The sequence below is a fragment of the Ambystoma mexicanum genome, chromosome 5q (genome assembly GCF_040938575.1).
Source record: "Ambystoma mexicanum isolate Mex_15411 chromosome 5q, UKY_AmexF1_1, whole genome shotgun sequence".
Classification (NCBI taxonomy): Eukaryota; Metazoa; Chordata; class Amphibia; order Caudata; family Ambystomatidae; genus Ambystoma; species Ambystoma mexicanum.
This window is the reverse complement of record NC_090933.1, coordinates 102,949,779-102,968,241: the sequence shown is the minus strand read 5'-3', so window position 1 is coordinate 102,968,241 and position 18,463 is coordinate 102,949,779. Positions and strand designations below refer to the sequence as shown.

The window sequence follows — 18,463 nt, the reverse complement described above, 5'->3', positions numbered from 1 at the left end:
AAAAACTGAAGAACAACCGAAAGAGAGCCCGGTTGGTAAGCCATACAGAGCTCAGAAGCTATAAAATGCAAGAGTTAGAATCCTGAGACCGGAGGACGCTGGCAGAAAAGGGAGAAGAGCCTTGCCGATCCCAGACGAGAAAGACCATGCACAGCTCTGGCCGCAGAGAGTAACAGTAACACTGCTCCGTATGAGAAACCAAAGGGTGTCTCACTTTCTAGTCCCCGGGGGATCTCTCTCTCTCTCTCTCGCTCTCTCTCTCTCAGGTGGCCAGGGCAGAGCCATCGCCTTTGGATCCAGACCCTGTGGGTGGACCATTGCGGTAGCATCACCTACTTGAGGGGTCATCTGGGAGTGAGAAAAGGGCAGCCGATGGTCAGATCCCCAAAGGAGGTTGCTGCTTCCGGGAAACCGTGAAGGAGACGCACAGAGAGCCAAATCGCAGCCAAGAAGAAACCTGCATTGTGTTTCAAGGATGCTAATGACCTTCCCGGGTGACCGACAGAGTTGGGGAGGCGGGGACAAGCGTGTGGTATTAACCTTGACTCATGAATTAAAGCCGCAAACACAAGAAAGGAACACACACAACCGGTGAGTTAGTGAAAGACATAACAGGCAAGGAAAGATTGAAGACGCAACAGTGTATCTCACAAGTGAAGGTTGGGCACATGCTAATGAGACGCGAAAGAAAACTAACCAGTGATGAACTTTTAAGTGGCTGATAACTGTGAAGCCAGTGATACAGAGTAGCAGAGTGGTCAGGCCAAAGGAAGTAGTCCAGTTGAATGTCTCAGCGAAATGCAAAATGTTTTGTTATAAAGCGGCAACAAAAAAATACGAACTCTGAAATGCGTAATGGTCAAGGTTAACACTAGCAAAAGGGGAATTGAAAAGGTTAATGCTTGAAGGCCTATGCTAAAAAGGTTTTTTAGCATAGGCCATTTTGATTTGACGGGGCTCCACTAGGAATGCGTTATTTATTTGATGGTCGAGACTACTCCCATTTTAGTTATAGGGCAGAATAGTTTTTCCAATCCCAACCTATTAAATAAAGGTTTTACAAATTGTACCCATTGCGTCAGTCTCTGCTTGTGATACCATGCCTCCCGGACAGAGGGAGACCTACGTAAACATTTTGTTGAACTGTGAAAGAACTTTTGGAACATTGGAATAAGTGACTTTAACGTGGAAGGCCAAGTGGGCCTCGATCCACGTTTTGAACTGCCTTTGTTTTGAGAACATGAACCAGAGTGTGTCATCTTGTCTATGGGGGCCCCCTTTCTCTGTGCTGTCCAACGTGGGGAGGAGAGCTGACTGAGCCACTTTATCCTTAATGTTATAACACAGATTTTTCTTTGCATACGTATTCCCCATTGCACACTTTTTGTATGAGAGATAGGGCAGGCATTAGGTTTTGTTAGTAGAGGCCTTTTGATTTGACAAAGACTGACTAGGACTGTGTTTTCTTTCTTATTTGATGGTAGAGATTACTCCCTTCATAGCTATAGAGCAAATCAGGAGTTTCTTCAAACACCAAGAATCTAATAAAGGTTTTGAAACTTGCAACTCTTGTGTCAGTGTCATACTTGTGATACCATGCCTCCCTTACACCCAAGAAATCGGACCGGTGAGAACGTGGCAAGTGTTGAGACCATAATCAGCAGGAAGACGCTGACCCGCCGAAAGAATGCAAGAGAATGGGAAAGCCCAGCAAGTAAAATGAGACACTGCTTCCAGTCCTAGCGAGGTCCGGAAACATGCTACGAGTCCCTACAAGATAAAGGGATGCACTTGTCTGCTGGCGGGGACACGAGGGAGGTGAGAGGGTCTCTGTGTGGTCCCTCGAGTAATCCCTTTGGCATGAACAGTGAGAGAAGGATCACAAATCCCAAGAGTCAAGAGGACTATTTGTGCATCAGAGGAAATCTTCCTCGTGTCAATGGAGGGAATAGAACCAATGATGATCAGAGAAACCAGGGTTGTGGGTCCAAGCCCAAATAGAGTAATCTTTGTCATACAACCGCAGTATTCCCTTTGGAAGCGCTAGAAGTGGCTGCAGGTTGTGTTGCCATTACGTGAGCAAACAAAGTGGATGTGCCGGTATAGTTTTCAATTCCAAGATGGCGGCGCCCTGCACATACTCTCCTTTCAGGTTAGACGCTAGTTTTCTCGTTTCCATATTCCACCACTGCCTTTTGCCTTTGCTTACCTTCTGGTTGCCGTGCAGCCACGCCACTCCTTGCCGTACATGCTTTCTTTCTGCTTTGATTACCGCTCTGCATTACTGGACTTTTTTTTCACATACCGCCGTCCTCGCTTACCTGCTGGCGTCTCGGGGGACCGTGAGGGACACAGCGTTCAATGCGCCCTCTTCCTGGATTGAGGAGGAAACGTCACAAAGCAGCATCCTGATTGTGGGGGTCAGGTGACGGCACGCCATGACAACAGCTTTGTCGTCATGGCAACGACCCACGCTGGGGTTGCTCTGCATTTAGCCATAAAAGGCAGACGCGGCAAAACATCAGCTCGGCTTGCTCCTTGACCTGCGCTCCCTTACTTCTCTGCCTCTGCTTGGCTCCTGCCTCGCCTTTTTCAGCCATCTGCCTTCTGTTGCGTTCTCCCTCCTCCTCCCTTGTTCTTGACACTGCTTTTCCTTGCCCCAGTACCGGTTTTCTCTGGTTCTGGCTCTGTTCCTGTTCGCCTTACTTCTTGTTTGACCTAGAGTTGGCTACCCTTTTATCTTCCCTACTGCTGTTCCATCCACCTCCCAGCCCAGTGGTCTTCACTGCCTTACGCCACGTTAATACAAGCAGGTGAGCCTGTGGTGTGGGGGAACTAGTCCCCTGCCTTGCCCGGGTTAATCAACTTTCGGGTCAGAAAGAGGACTGGATCCTCTACCTGCACTGACCCCAAAAGCAACCTGGACGTTCTGCGAACCAGTGCTTCCGAGAAGAACGAAAGGACATCTCGCCCCCGAAGTCAAGCCATCGGAAAGCAACTACCCAGTGAGCAGGTATTTGATACTTTTCCCTCCACGCTGCTTTCTAGCTGCATTTGTTTTTTCCTTTTCTACACCCGTTACCAGCTCCGCCGCTGCAATCTTCTCCTTCTCCAAACATTCAAACTTGCTGCAGACTGTGCCTCTATCATTACTGGTCTTCCTTATTACTTCTAATATACTGGCTACTCCTATATATCTCAACCACCTAGCTGTCGCTCACTTGAATACCGGAACAATTTGGACTGTCGGTCACCTAAGGTCGAGAGATCCTTTCTACATAAAGAGACTCCACAACTTACAAGATAACTAAAGGGAACTTGGGTTTTTATCTGCTTCAGCTTTTTCACCACATTCCAGACCTTCCATTCAGTGGTCCCCCTGCTGTTCCTGTTTTGCCAAGGGGACATTGTGGCTACTGGAGGGGGCCGTCCTTTCTTCAGCAAATAAAGCCTTTACTCCAAGAATAAGTCAGATAAAAAGACTTCTGGAGATTCTCCTTCTACCTGGAGATCCATCCGAGGTGAGAGCATACATTATAAGAGGGAATCTGAGAATCTTCCCCATAGCAGTACTTGGCAGGTTAGTGAACCCGGGCAGCCGGCTCAAAGAAGAAGAAGCTGGGTCTGGGACCAAAGTACAATTGAAAATGTTATAGTATTGAACACAGGAGACACTGGAGTATCCAGGTGAAGAGAGTCATTCCACCTGGTTCTAGTGTGACTAGTAGATTGTAAAGAGAAGACTCAGCAGGAGGGCGTCATCCTCAAGTATAAGGGGATCCTTTAGTCAGGGTAAACGAGGCATTCCCCCTGATTCAAGTGGAGGAAGTAAGTAGAAGTTTCCAGCCAGGGAAATGGAGTCATTCCCCCTGTAGAGCATTGTTTGAACTTTGCTGTGTTGAGAACATGCCAACTAGAGGAAAGGAGTCAATCCCCCTGGGTGAGAACTACTGAAGTTCCTGAAGTGAACTGCGACAACAAACCCAGGAGAAGGGAGACAATCTCCTGGCAATTAGGACTTTAGCCTTATCTACTTTGGTGAAAGTTAGAGGGACAGAAGTAGGTATGTTAACACATGACGGTGGACTTTTAAGTTAAGTCTTTGCCAACCATCATGCAACCTTTGTGTCAATCACCTTCTTCTGCACCCTTACAGTTGGTATTCCTATCCCCCATTCCTGCTCTTCCTTTCAACTGGCCCAACATTATGGGCACTCCACCCTGCCGGACACACATTTGCTTTGCCCCTCCAATCCACAGGCCTAATCAAGAAAAGGGCAGAGGGAGCACAGGGAGAAGCCTAAAAAAGGACAGAGAAGACAAAGGCTCTGACCAAGTTGAAGGCAGAGCATGTAAGGGCAGAGGCCTGGACAAGAGAAAGAAAGGGCAGAGGCCCTGAACAACGAGAAGGAAGAAGTACCCTTGAGGTGGCAGAGAACAAAAGTGTAAGACCCGGGTCTAGGAGACAGAGATTATGCCCTAGAAGAAGGCAGAATATGAGATGATGGAGGCCTCAACCAAGGAGAAGAGGCAAGGAAAATGTCCCCTGGGGACTAGCTCAGCAGAGAAGACCATACCCTATAAATAACTAACTATTGTGACGATTCACAAGGTGACGTCACTTCACCCCAGGGGGGAGCCCTTTTCCATGAGGCTAGGGAGGTCCAGCCACTACCCAATAATCCCCCTAGGGGTGGTTTAATGCATGAGGACCTCCTAGGGTGGGTCATCTACGGTACAGCCCTGTGAATGTTGCGTCCCTAAGGACCAGAGCCACTACATTGAAAGCAAACCTATGTATTGTTGTAACATATGTCCCTAAAACCAAAAGTACTAGGAAAGGAAGCTCATAGGAGACATAAAGATCACTGGCCCTTATAACAATGGTACGAGGTGGCGCTAAGGAGACATGATGATTAAGTCAATCACACAAAGAAGAAGGACGGTGGCCATCTGCATGGGGGGACCTGGATACAAGGTATAAAAATGAACAAAGGACTGTTAGAGAAAAGCCAGACCGCGGAGCCGAACGCAGCCGTGATGAGAAGCGCAGTGGTGGCAGGTCCAGCAGTATCGAGTCCTCTTGGGCAAAGCAGCAAGCGTCTGAAGTCTCCAGAGCGGGAGATTCAAACGCTGACTGACAGCTGTGGAAAAGCACAGAGTGACAGGAGGATGCTGTAAGGAAGGCATCGTATCAACAGTAAGACAGACACAAGTGACCACAGTTTGAGGGAGTTCATTGAACTTAAAAAAGGGTTTGAAAAACATCATCTAATCCTAAATCTAGAGATGGGAGCAAGCTACGACCATCACATAATAACGCAGTCCCAGTGGTGTCTTGTCAAAATAAAAAGGCCTATACTAACATGCCTATTACCAATCCTTACCTCTAAATACAAATAGTGTGGGGAACAGGGTTTACAAAAAAGAAAATAAGTGTTCACAAAATTATATATCAGGATGTTCAGGCCATTGGCTCCCTTCCCCACGTTTTCAGCACTGGACAATGCAGTACACTTGAGCTTAGAACAGTCTTTGGCTTCTCTGGCATGAGGTTACAGTTCAATCATTAGCATCAGGGCCTTCCGTGCCCAAGTCTCTTTGCTTTTCAAAGTCTCTTCTCTCAGAGGGCCTGATGCGACAAACCAACAATAAGTTATTTTCCTATTAGTATATCACAAGTACTCAATTTATCAGGCGATTCACTATTTACCTCGGATCCCCCTCAGCCGGGCTGAGATCTTATTCAACCCAATGTTCAATTAGTCTCCCTCTGCCGGGCTCAGACCGATTTCAATTTAACTTGACCATAAACTTGCTTTAACCAAAGGCTCTCAGCTGACCTCCCTCTGCCGGGCTCTGACCAATTGTTTTCTATTTTGTCATCCACTTTCTTTTAACATCTAAGACTTGTGCATGGGATTTTGCTTGACCTGTTGCAGGACCACATCAATTTACAATTCGTTGCCAGGCTTTCGCTTTTGCCACCTTTCATTTGGATACCTTACAGAGACTTTCAAAAGACCATGTACGTGGTGGCGGACCACTCTGTCTAAGGTATTGTATCTTGACTTCAAATTTCAATCATCTGTTGTTCAATTATACTCACGTTGATTATCACCTACGACTCATACACTATACAATGTTGCTGCTTGCAACCTTGGCTTCAACACAGACCGATCTAGTATGAGCCTCCCCAACTCACCGGCTATGCTGACTTCACTGGCACTGCTTTGTTGCAGGAGTCAAGGACAGTACCACGGCGGCAAGAGTTTCTCTGCGCCTTGACTATTGACGCCGGAGTGCACTGGTTACCTCCGACACAAAATGCAGGATTCTTCTGCCTTGTTTCCTGGTCTTACGCTTTCTATTCTCGAAGGTTCATGAAAGTAACAGTTCCTCGTCGAAAAGGTCAAGGGCATTTCTGTCCTTGCGATCCCCTTCCGTTTTGCCATCTTTCACTTTGTATTAAACTGCCATCTTCGCACTACTGTTTCCTCGTGTACTTTGTGTGAGAAACCTGAAGGTGTATCCCTAACTAGTCCCCGGGGATCTGTCATCCAGGTGGCCAAGACATGCCCATCGCTATTGGATCCAGTTCCTGGGGGTGGACCAGTGAGGGAGGATCACCTGGATAGGGGGTCCTCAGAGATTGGAAGTGGGACACAGACGGGTGAGACACAGCATCACATTTCTTCCAACACCTTTTCCCCATCCTACCACATAGAATATTCCGAAACACTCCCCCCCCCCCTTTTTCCACATGAACACTTTCGCACACCACGACAGACAACGGACTAAGACCAGAGCCATTTACCTGGGTCAGGCAAAGTCAGGCAATTGCCCAGAATCACACACACCTCACGGCCCTTTCCCTTCCCCACAGGGATAAAAGGTGGAGCACGAGAGCACAGTACGAGCAAGGCAGACCGCACAAAGACTCAACCATCCAAGTACGGCAGTTCAAGATGAGGAGAAAGGCAGCGAGAAACGAAAGGGTGACAAGGAGAGAAACAATCTTGCCCTTTACAAACCAAGCCCACAAAGCCTCTGTGAAAGGACTCATAAGACTGTGAACAATAGCCAGCATGTGTTGCAGCAGATGTCAATGGTACAAAGGGCCTCCTCCGCTGATAACCAAGCCAGGGAGAATCGCTTGCCACCGTGGTACCGTCCTTGACTCCACAGGCAAGAAAAGCCAAGCGGTTCATCACAGCCAGTGAGTCGAAGGGAGCACTGATAAGAAACCGAACTGTGTTGAACAAAAGTAGCAAATGGCTAATTGAAGAAAAGTTCAAAGAACGGTTATTACGAGAGGGGAAAACCAGCTGTAGGAGTCTGGCACCACGTGGGTGCTCACACGAGAAACTCTGGTCGACTACCCTATTGTTGAAACTACCATTACCAGAAGGCCTTGGGAACGGGACGACAAAGGGGTCAAAATGGTTATGCAGGGGTCTAGCAAAATCCTCTGTACAGTCAAAAGTCTTTGAACGGCAGAAAAGTGTAGAGCTAAGGGAAGTGAATCCTGCATCTTAAGAAAGTAGAAGAAATCATGTGTAATTGGTAAGAGTGAACCCGAAGGAGGGATGCCGATGGAAAGGGACGAATTCTAAAGTCCCGAGGAACATCGTGTTGACACGAGCGAACCCAGCAGAGGAAGTCCACAGTGAGCTGTTTAAAAAGACATTAAGACTTGTGAATGTAAGGAAAGCCATAGTGAACCCAACAGAGGGAGGCTGACATTCAAGAAGGGTCTGAACCCAGAAGAGGGGATCCAGGGATGAAAAGTCATCAACTTTGATTTGTTATTTTGAATATGTCCGATCCTGGAAGGCAAGAGACTTTTTAAAAGAAAAGAGACTTGGCCATCGACGGTCCCGATAGCTGAGAATGGCACTGTCTCGTACTGGGAAAGCTCGGGAGTGTGTTGTGCTCAGGAGTCCCACCTTGTCCCGTGTTCAAAACGAGGGGAAGGGAGACCCCTGGTTACCCCATCCTGACTTATCATTTGTGAACACTTCTTTCCTTTTTTGTGAATCCTATCGCACACTCTGTTGTATTTAGTAGTAAGGACTGGCAATAGGTTTCTTCAGTATAGTCCCTTTTATTTGACAAGGCTCCACTACGACTGCCTTATTTTTCATTTGATGGTTGTAGGTTGCTCCCATTTTAGCTTTAGATTAGACGTTTTTCCAACCTGCATATCCAGTTTAATAAACACCCTTGAATTGTGATCATTTGTGTCCATCTTTACTGTTGCCACCATGAGTTCCTTACATTTGCTTCACTCAGCGTGTGCTCTTGTACTCTCCCTTTTATCTGTGTGGGGAAGTGTAATTGAAGTCAGGTGTGTGCAATGGTCAGTAACTGCCTGACCCTGCCTGACATTGTATTGGGACATGTCAGGTATACATCTCGGGTGTTAGTCCGTTTTCTCTCATAGCGAGCTGTCTGTGAGAAACTGTTCGTATTGGGAAAAGGGGGGGTGGGGAGTTGAGTTTCTAAGTATCTTGGTAGGATAGGGTAAAGGTGTTGCAGGGAAGGGGATACCACGTCTCGCCATCCGGTGTCCCACTCCCAGAAGACCCCCTCACCCAGGTGATCCTCCCGCACTGGTCCACCTCCAGGAACTGGGTCCAAAACAGATGGCTGTGTCCTGGCCACCTGGAATGCAGATCCCCAGGGACTAGCAGGTAAGACACTTTCAGGTTTCTCACAATGCCAGGGTAGTTCTCTGCCTGCCAAGTGGAGGCGCACTGATTCCCAAAATCGGGCAGAGCCCCACGAAGCTGCTAGTGCAGAGGATAGAGGCCCACAGAGCTGGAGAAGTGTGCCCTGGTCCCAGGAAGTTCTGGCAATGTACCAAAGCCCCGTAAGGGAAGGGAAGGTACAGGAGAACCGCAGGGGACCCAGTGATTGACACGACACAGGAGGCCAAGGTGGCTTTTCCCCAGCCCAGAATTAGCAAGGACGTTAATGGGAATAAAGAGAGAAGGGTCTGGGACATCAACAGTGAAAAGGAAAGCAGAGGAAATCTTCCTCAGTGCAGTGCTAGTTAGGAAATCACTGGCCACCAGTGAAGGGTCTGGAAACCCAACAACAAAGAGCTGAGATAAAGACGCCAGGGGAAGGGAGTCATTCCCCCTGGTTCTATTGGGAACTGCATAGGTTTACACCAGGAGAAGGGAGTTATTTTCCTGGACATTGCATAAAGACTGGGCGAAGCCCGTAATCAGGGGAAGGGAGCCCTCCCGCCGCCCTCCCGCCGCCCTCCCCGGTATTTCCTGTTGAAAGAAAACATTTGTTGGACATTGGTCAAGAAGAAGGAGAAGGGAGCCCTTCTCTCGAAGAAGGAACTTACTGTTAGTTAATCCTTTAGTTATAGTGTGAGGGTTAGAGTAGGATCTTTAGTTTTAGTTCGAGGCAGGGAAAACCCTCTTAGAAATAGAAAACCTCACTATCCCTAATTTGTGAAATAAAGGTTTATAACCAAAACCATGCCACCTTTGTGTCAGCTTCCTTCTTCGATACCCTTACACAATACCGACACCCTAAATAAAAGCCGAAGAATTTAATATTGTTGTTGCGTCATTTCTTGAAACTTCATCACAATACTCAGCGTGAAAGCACAGAATACGGGCAACGGAACAGAAGTAGTGTGATGCACCAAAGGCTCATACAAAAATGCTACTATTAAAAGGATGAAGCTGTATGCCCTTTGTGTGTAAGAAGTGGCGTCCCCTCAAAACATACGGAAACAACACAGAGGCTGGTCTCACCCACAGATGAGTGTTCCAGAGGGAGGAGTCGCAAGCAGAAAATAGCAGCTGCATAACAGAGAGAAGCTCTCATTGTTTGAACCTGGTGGCTTTCAGCTTGTGGATTGAGACAGACCTCTAGCTATGGAAATGCAAGCCTAGAGGCTATTGAACTGAAATCGGACAAGCGATTTAAAATTCCGATTTAAATTCAAGTTATGGTGAAGGAGGTTGGGAGCCCCCTAGGCTTTGAGCACTTCTACAGGGCTACAGTGTTTTCAATGAATAGAGGGTCCCAGTCACTTTGCACTCATTAATTAGCTCCTCTCTCTTTGGCGTCCTTCAGGCTTTCTGTATCTCATCCTCATCTGGCTTTCCCTTGTCTTTCAACCTCTAGTTTGCTGGCCCAAAGTGGTGTCAGCAGGCTTCACTTTTGCTCACCTGGTCAGCACCTCTTTCAACATGCATGCTTTTCCTAATCATCGCTTCCAGCACAGATCCCTTGAACTGCTTTGTCAGTCAGCAATCAGGGACTTGACGTCCCTTTTTTATGAAGGATCTCGGGTTGGCAATACCATTCCTCCTCCTGACCAGTGTGCCTCCATCCCCACCTTCAGATGCTCACACCTTCCTCTCAGTTTTGAAAGGCAAGGAGCTCCATAGGATTGGAAATGTGGTGCATGACAGACAACAAATTCAATATTTCACGCGCCATTTTCCTCAGGAAAGACAGCTGAGACATCTTGCAATAGTTGCCAGGTGAACAGAGCAGCAGTTCTGGCTTTAGCAATATCACAACGGTTCTCCTTCTCAAAGTATTTTGGGAAAACAGACTTTAGAACCTATTGTCCCATAGGTGGTCTTGAATTCCTTTTGCAAGAGTCTCTGAGACAGACTAATTCAAGTTCCAGCATGCATTGGTTTCTTTAAAGTACACATTCTTAATGTGTTCTGAGTACTTTGATTCCAAACTCCGAGACACAGGGTGTCTAATATTCACTTTCTCTACATTCTCTAAAAACACTTTCTCGCATAGTATTTCAATGATGTTTGAACCTGGCTTCAAATTCCGAAATGTAGCACTTTTTTGACTCTCCTTCTCATGCTGTTCTAGCGACTCTGGCACCAATATCCATCTTGCATACTGTCAATTATTGTGAACTTTCTTAATTATCTCTAGGAACTCTTACTTACAATTAGAAAATATGCTTTTTCCTCTTTAGGTTCACTTTCTCAAGGTGCACTAGAAACTCTGTTTGCAAAGTTCCAGTATGCAACAGTTCTGTTTGCATTCAATTTCTCAAAGGTTTCCAGGAATTCTGATTCCAAGTTACAGTATGCAAAATTACTCATCATCTTCACTTTAATAGTTTACTTTCTGTGGTAGGTCAGAGAGGAGGCAGCCACTGGGCCTCATTATAAGTTTGGCGGTAGCCTTGCCCGTAAAACTGGTAGGCTGCCGCCAAACTTGCGAAATATTCCAGTACCCGCAAATGGGCAATTACCTGCTCCTTACGGCCCTGCCGGACCCGGTAATTGTCCATTCGCGGGCACCGGAATGAAATGCTCCCCATTCCCATTGAGCCCATTAGGGCTCAATGGGAATGGGGAGGTCGGATGCACCGGCACCATTCGTGAATGGTGCTGGTGCATCCGACATGCTGTGCTCGCGGGTGCCGGTACGCCAGCCAGGTCAGACGTTCCGCAAACTCTGGAATTCCTCCGCCGATGACGGATTCAGCGTGCTCCTGCCGCCAGGATGGATTGGTTCAGCATAAGCTTCCATGGTGCAAGGCCTTGATCAGGTTGAGCCTCTTGCAACGTCGGGTCCCTCCCAGCGGGTGTCTCTCTCCCTGCAGCCAAGGGTCTTGCTCCTTTCACATTCCTCTGTGCAACGGGAGATTCAAGTGCATTGGTTCCTAGATTCTGGCAGCAATGCGGGGTTAGCAGCCAAACCAAGAACATTTAAAGGCCCTGTACAATATTCAGGTTAATTCATAGAATTTCGCAAAAAAGTGGCGCACGCTGATGGCGCACAGAGTGCGCATGCGAATGTCTGCGCCAGCCGCGTGCGCTAAAATCGATTTCCGCGCACAGCGTATTCATGGATTTTAGCCTCCAAAACCAGCTGTGGCGCAGAGTGGCGCAGCGACCCTGCAGCAGCGCCAGTTACGCCCCCAAGAACGCCCTCGCGCAAGGAAAAGCCATCGAAATTCCCAATTCAGCGCAAAGGGCTGCGCTAACCCTGGCCCAGTTTACAGGGCTGCCAAACAGCAAACGCCAAGCGGGGAACGTGTATTACTGGGGTGCGCGGGAAGTTTTACACGCGATTTCAGCAGGGTACGTGTATTACGGGGTTTGCGGGAATTCTCACACGCGATTGAAGCAGGGTACGTGTATTACGGGGGTTCGCTGGAAGTTTCACACGCGATAGGCCCTGTGCGAGCGGGGTACGTGTATTACTGCGGTTCGCGTGAAGTTTTACACGCAGAAGGGCCCTGTGCGAGTGGGGTACGTGTATTCCTGGGGTGCGCAGGAAGTTTCACACGCGATTGGGCCTGGGTACGTGTATTTCAGGGGTGCGAGGGAAGTTTCACACGCGATTGGAGTAGGGTACGTGTATTACTGGGCTGTGCATGAAGTTTCACACGCGATTTTGCTGTCAGAGCAGGGAACGTGTATTTCGGGGGTGCGCGGGGAGTCCTACACGTGAATTGGCAGTGTGGGTCCTCCCAGGTTTCCCCTCTACCCCCTCCACGGCCCCTGCAGGCAGCCCACACCACAGGGGACTACCCTGCACCCCAGGTCATGTCCCGCAGGCAGCCCATCCACCATAGGCATGACCCCCAGCCAAGCCACATGTCACGTTGCAATATGATCACCAACTCATGTCTCCCAGCACCCCCACACCCCAGCAGTGAGGGGCACCTGCCAGTAGGCCCCCACTCATGTCCCCCTGCACCCCCACCCCACAGCAGTCAGGGGCACCAGCCAGCAGGCCCCCACACATGTCCCCCTGCACCCCCACCCACCAGCAGTGCAGGGCACCTGCCAGCAGGCCCCCACTCATGTCCCACACATGTCCCCCTGCACCCCACCCCCCAGCAGTGCAGGGCACCTGCCAGCAGGCCCCCACTCATGTCACACATGACCCCCAGCACCCCCACCCCCCAGCAGTGCAGGGCACCTGCCAGCAGGCCCCCACTCATGTCCCACACGTCCCCCTGCACCCCCATCCCCCCAGCAGTCAGAGGCACCTGCCAGCAGGCCCCCCCCTCATGTCCCCCTGCACCCCCACCCCCCAGCAGTGAGGGGCACCTGCCAGCAGGTCCCCACACGTCCCCCTGCACCCCCACCCCCCAGCAGTCAGGGGCACCTGCCAGCAGGCCCCACACATGGCCTCCCCCCGACTGGTCATCACACTCCAGACCCATGCCCCTCATGCCACCCAAATCCCACCCCAGTCCAACCATCCCACATTGAATTCCCAAAGTCATGATAGAAAATACATAACCAGCATGGCCATGAATCAATGTCCCTCCGACCCACGCAATGGTGACACATGACTGTGAAAAGATCAACATTGTGACATGCACAAAACAAATGAGATAAGACGACATCAGTAAAGTATATAATAAATGTGTATTCAATAATTAACCAAATGAATAACAAAAAAAAAAACACACAATAATGGAAATAATGAAGAAAAAGCTGCATGTCCAAAATATTCAAAAAAGATGTGTGAAAGCAGATTCCAAATCAATCCAAAAGTAAATGGGTCCAAAGAGTCTGTCCGTCCAACCAAATCCAAAGTGTAAAAATAAGACACATCCATTGATCCATGGTAAAAAAGAAACTTAAATTAAGTGAAATCCAGTGTAGAACTATATACAAAGTACAAATCCAGGGTCCATGAGCCCAACCATTGAAAGGAAACCTACAAAAACCCTACCTAATGAAGAACTATATACAGAAAGGTGGGGCATTGTCCAAGCGCCCCAAATGAAATGAAAACCAAAAGGAAACCTAACACTAATTAACTATATACAATGGCAGCGGGCTAGTCCAACGGCTCACTTCCTGATTTCCCGGGCCAGGGCATCATCGAACTCCTGCTCGATGTCCCGGAGGCGGTCCTCTTCTAAGGCCCCGAGGGTTCGCAGGGACGATGACATCCGGACCTCCAGGTCCATCCGAATTGCCTCGAGGCGCTCGGCCCGCCTCAGAGCCCTTTGCATGGAGTTCTCCGCCCTGACCATCGTGAGCCGTGCCTCTTCCGCCCGCTGCCGCTCCGCATCTATAGCATGGCCTAACCGCTGCCACACGGAAGACACTTCCCCGTCCTGGGTCCTCCTGCCCTCCGGCCGATGCCTGCCCCTCCGATGTCGAAGGCCCTGAGCCATCATGCCTCCCACCTTGTTGCTGCTGCTGTGCCCTGGCTCCTGTTGCCTGCACATCCTCCTCCGGCTGGGGTGCAGTTGTTGAGGTGGCCACCCCTGCTGGACGTCCGACTCCCGACTGTGGCAGGGATGTGTCCTCCACCAGCATGGCCGCACGGTCAGAGGCAGCTCCACAGGGTCCCCAGGTGATACATGGGTGGGAAGATGGCACAGAGGACGACTGGCGCATAGGGGGTTCAGGTGAGAAGGGGGTCAAAGCAAGGTTCAGCAAACGGAGGAATCCGGCCTGGGTGACCTGTCCCAGTAGGCCCCCACTCATGACCCCCAGCACCCCCACCCCCCAGCAGTGCAGGGCACCTGCCAGCAGGCCCCCACTCATGTCCCCCTGCACCCCCACCCCCCAGCAGTCAGGGGCACCTGCCAGCAGGCCCCCACACATGTCCCCCTGCACCCCCACCCCCCAGCAGTCAGGGGCACCTGCCAGCAGGCCCCCACACATGTCCCCCCGACAGGTCATCACACTCCAGACCCATGCCCCTCATGGCCACCCAAATCCCACCCCAGTCAAAACACCCCACATTGAATTCCCAAAGTCATGATAGAAAATACATAACCAGCATGGCCATGAATCAATGTCCCTCCGACCCACGCAATGGTGACACATAACTGTGAAAAGATCAACATTGTGACACGCACAAAACAAATGAGATAAGACCACATCAGTAAAGTATATAATAAATGTGTATTCAATAATTAACCAAATGAATAACAACAAAAAAACACACAATAATGGAAATAATGAAGAAAAAGCTGCATGTCCAAAATATTCAAAAAAAATGTGTGAAAGCAGAATCCAAATCAATCCAAAAGCAAATGGGTCCAAAGAGTCTGTCCGTCCAACCAAATCCAAAGTGTAAAAATAAGACACATCCATTGATCCATGGTAAAAAAGAAACTTAAATTAAGTGAAATCCAGTATAGAATTATATACAAAGTACAAATCCAGGGTCCATGAGCCCAACCATTGAAAGGAAACCTACAAAAACCCTACCTAATGAAGAACTGTATGCAAAAAGGTGGGGCATTGTCCAAGCGCCCCAAATGAAATGAAGACCAAAAGGAAACCTAACACTAATTAACTATATACAATGGCAGCAGGCTAGTCCAACGGCTCACTTCCTGATTTCCCGGGCCAGGGCATCATCGAACTCCTGCTCGATGTCCCGGAGGCGGTCCTCTTCTAAGGCCCCGAGGGTTTGCAGGGACGATGACATCCGGACCTCCAGGTCCCTCCGAATTGCTTCGAGGCACTCGGCCCGCCTCAGAGCCCTTGCATGGAGTTCCCTGACCATCGTGAGCCGTGCCTCTTCTGCCCGCTGCCGCTCCGCATCTATAGCATGGCCTAACCACTGCCACACGGAAGACACTTCCCGTCCTGGGTCCTCCTGCCCTCCGGCCGATGCCTGCCCCTCCGATGTCGAAGGCCCCGAGCCATCATGGCTCCCACCTTGTTGCTGCTGCTGTGCCCGTGCCCTGGCTCCTGCTGCCTGCACATCCTCCTCCGGCTGGGGTGCAATTGTTGAGGTGGCCCCCCCTGCTGGACGTCCGACTCCCGACTGTGGCAGGGATGTGTCCTCCACAAGCCTGGCCGCACGGTCAGAGGCAGCTCCACAGGGTCCCCAGGTGATACATGGGTGGGAAGATGGCACAGAGGACGACTGGCGCATAGGGGGTTCAGGTGAGGAGGGGGTCGAAGCAAGGTTCAGCAAACGGAGGAATCCGGCCTGGGTGACCCGTCCCAGTAGGCTGACGTGGTCAACGAGCCATTCGAGATGACGTGCAGTCTTCCCCATGAAAAGACTGCAGGTCAACTCGCATGTCCCGTTGTCACAACGCCACCCCACCCAAGACAGGCTCAACCCGGTCCCGGATAGCCACGTCTGCAGGGAGAGGAAGGCCAGTTGTTGTAAGCGGATCCCCTCCCTGAAAACGGGTCTGGACGTAGGCATCCCTCCTGGTGCGGGATGATGCAGTCACAGGATCGGGGACAGGATTACACACAGGCACCTCCGCAGCGGCCTGTGCTGCCTCCTGTCCCTGCCCCTGCATTGCACCACTGGCACCACTGGCACCAGTGGAATCCCCACCTCCAGACCCCCCGTCTCTGTCCCTTGCGCGGCCTCCTCCTCCACCAAACAACCTGGCCCCCACCAACCTGGATGACTTCGTGCCATCTTCCTTTGTCGGACCTGCCCCTTCTGCTGCCGAGGAGTCCAACTCCAACCTCCGCCTCTTGGACCTACCCTCGGCAGCTGCGGCCTGGGATGCGACACCGGACTCCTCACTCCCTGACGAGATCACAACCTGGGAGGGGAGCCGGGCCTTGTGTCTCCGGCTGGTGGTGTGATCCACGCTGCTGTGCTCCACAGCACACTCTCCGCCCTCTTCATCAGTTGACGCTGCAGACAGGGAGAGATAGGAGACAGGCATCAGGACACTGTACAATGGACTGATACACACATGCCAGTTGCACATGAATGGCAGTGTCAAACTTCAGACATGGCATCACAATCCCCAACACACATGGCATGTCAACTCACACACGAGCAATTCCACAGCCATATGGCAACAGCCAGCACCATCCATACACATACAAACAGCATGAGCAGCCAAAGGTGAGCCAGACATCACATGAAACACAGGGAGTGCACTAGACATGCACACACGCCACCACACTTACATGCATGTGTACACCACCAATTGTCGCAGTGATGAGATCGGCATCCATGTCACATCTGGCAATCAGTCTTCTACATATCAGAGTCCCAAGCATCCATGTTGCATCACTGTTGCACCCTTGTGAAATACACACACATGCACATGTACACGGTGCAGATACATGCAGCTGGAACCGACATCCATGTGTGACACCACAACCATGCCAACTTACATACACAGTCATTCAAGCATGTGTGCTCACACATCTGCATTTGGCATGCAAGCTTACACACATGCACCATCCATGTGTCTCACACATGAGAGGACTTGCATGTGTTAGCCTCACGGCCCTGTACATACACATCCATACATGGTCCTACAAAACCACATGTGCAACCTGCACACTACTGGCATACCACCACACGCACAGCTTACAATCAGTATGCATGTACACTTACCGCTCGACTCTAGACGGGTCTGCCTCTCAAGGACCTGGACGTGGAGCGCTGGGGATATGCGTTCCAGGACCCTCATTTGATGTTCCGACAGGTGGCCCCAGCGCCCCTTAGCATCCGCTGCCTTCAAGAGGCGCCGGGCCTTGTTGAGGGTCCTGGACCTGAAGTCCTCCCAGCGCTTCTTGACATGTTGGAATTTTCGGACTGCCACCCCCTCCGCGTTGATGGCAGTCACGATGTCCGTCCAGATCCTGGTCCGTCCTTCCTTGTCGGAGTGCAAACTTCCGAAGAGGGCATCATACTGCCCCAGGACTTGCTCCACCAGGACACCAACTTCGGTGGCAGTGAAGCTGGTGGCCCTCTGCCTCTCTGGCTGGGGGTTGCCAGTGGTCTCAGATGGTGGTGTGCCTGACATGGCAACCCCAGAGGCAGGCGTGGGTGGGCAACTGGGTCCTGGGGCTGGGCTGTGGAGTGATGGTATCCCAGTCGGGAGTCTTCAGTTCCAGCAGGGGTGGTCACAGCAACTGCACCCCTGCAGATGGCTGATGTGCAGGCAGCAAATAGCAGGGCACGTGGGCAGCAGGCAGGCAGCAGCAGATGGCAGGTGGGAGCGTGCTCGGGGCTCTTGGGGGGCAGGAAAATGGCCTTCAGGGCAGGAGCGTGGTCTTCCGTGTGTTTTCGCGTGGCCAGCTTGATACGGAGTGATTTGGCACATGAAAAAATTGCACGTCAGCGTGTAATTCGAGGAAAGGGCCTTAGCGCGTAAGCGCGTCAGCGCACGCACGCGATTCCATTGGACCAAAGGCCCTTAGCACGTAGGCGCGTAAGTTACATTACGCGCGCAGGCGTTTCCCTCATAGCACGTGATGACAGAGCACACGTGGAAAAACTGCACGTCCGAGTGTCATCGCGTGTAATTGGAGGAAAGCGCCCGCGTACACGCGTATCTGACGTGTACGTGTGGGCCGGTTTAAAAGCTGCATGTAGAATGGCATTTCCTTGTACGTGCTTTTCGTGGAGAGCGAGTGAGTGAAATCTGTACTTCTTGTCGGTTCACACGCGATTACTTCACAGCGTTTCTAGTTCGTACTCACTGTTACCTCTGACAGCTTTTTTCTGATTTTTTGTT

At 50.5% G+C, this 18,463-nt stretch overlaps 1 protein-coding gene across 2 annotated transcripts in view; it reads right to left on the bottom strand.

The window, feature by feature from the left end:
* ELP2 (elongator acetyltransferase complex subunit 2) overlaps window positions 1-18,463 on the bottom strand; it is a 1,316,635-nt gene that overhangs the window by 1,224,033 nt on the left and 74,139 nt on the right. The window lies entirely within an intron of this gene.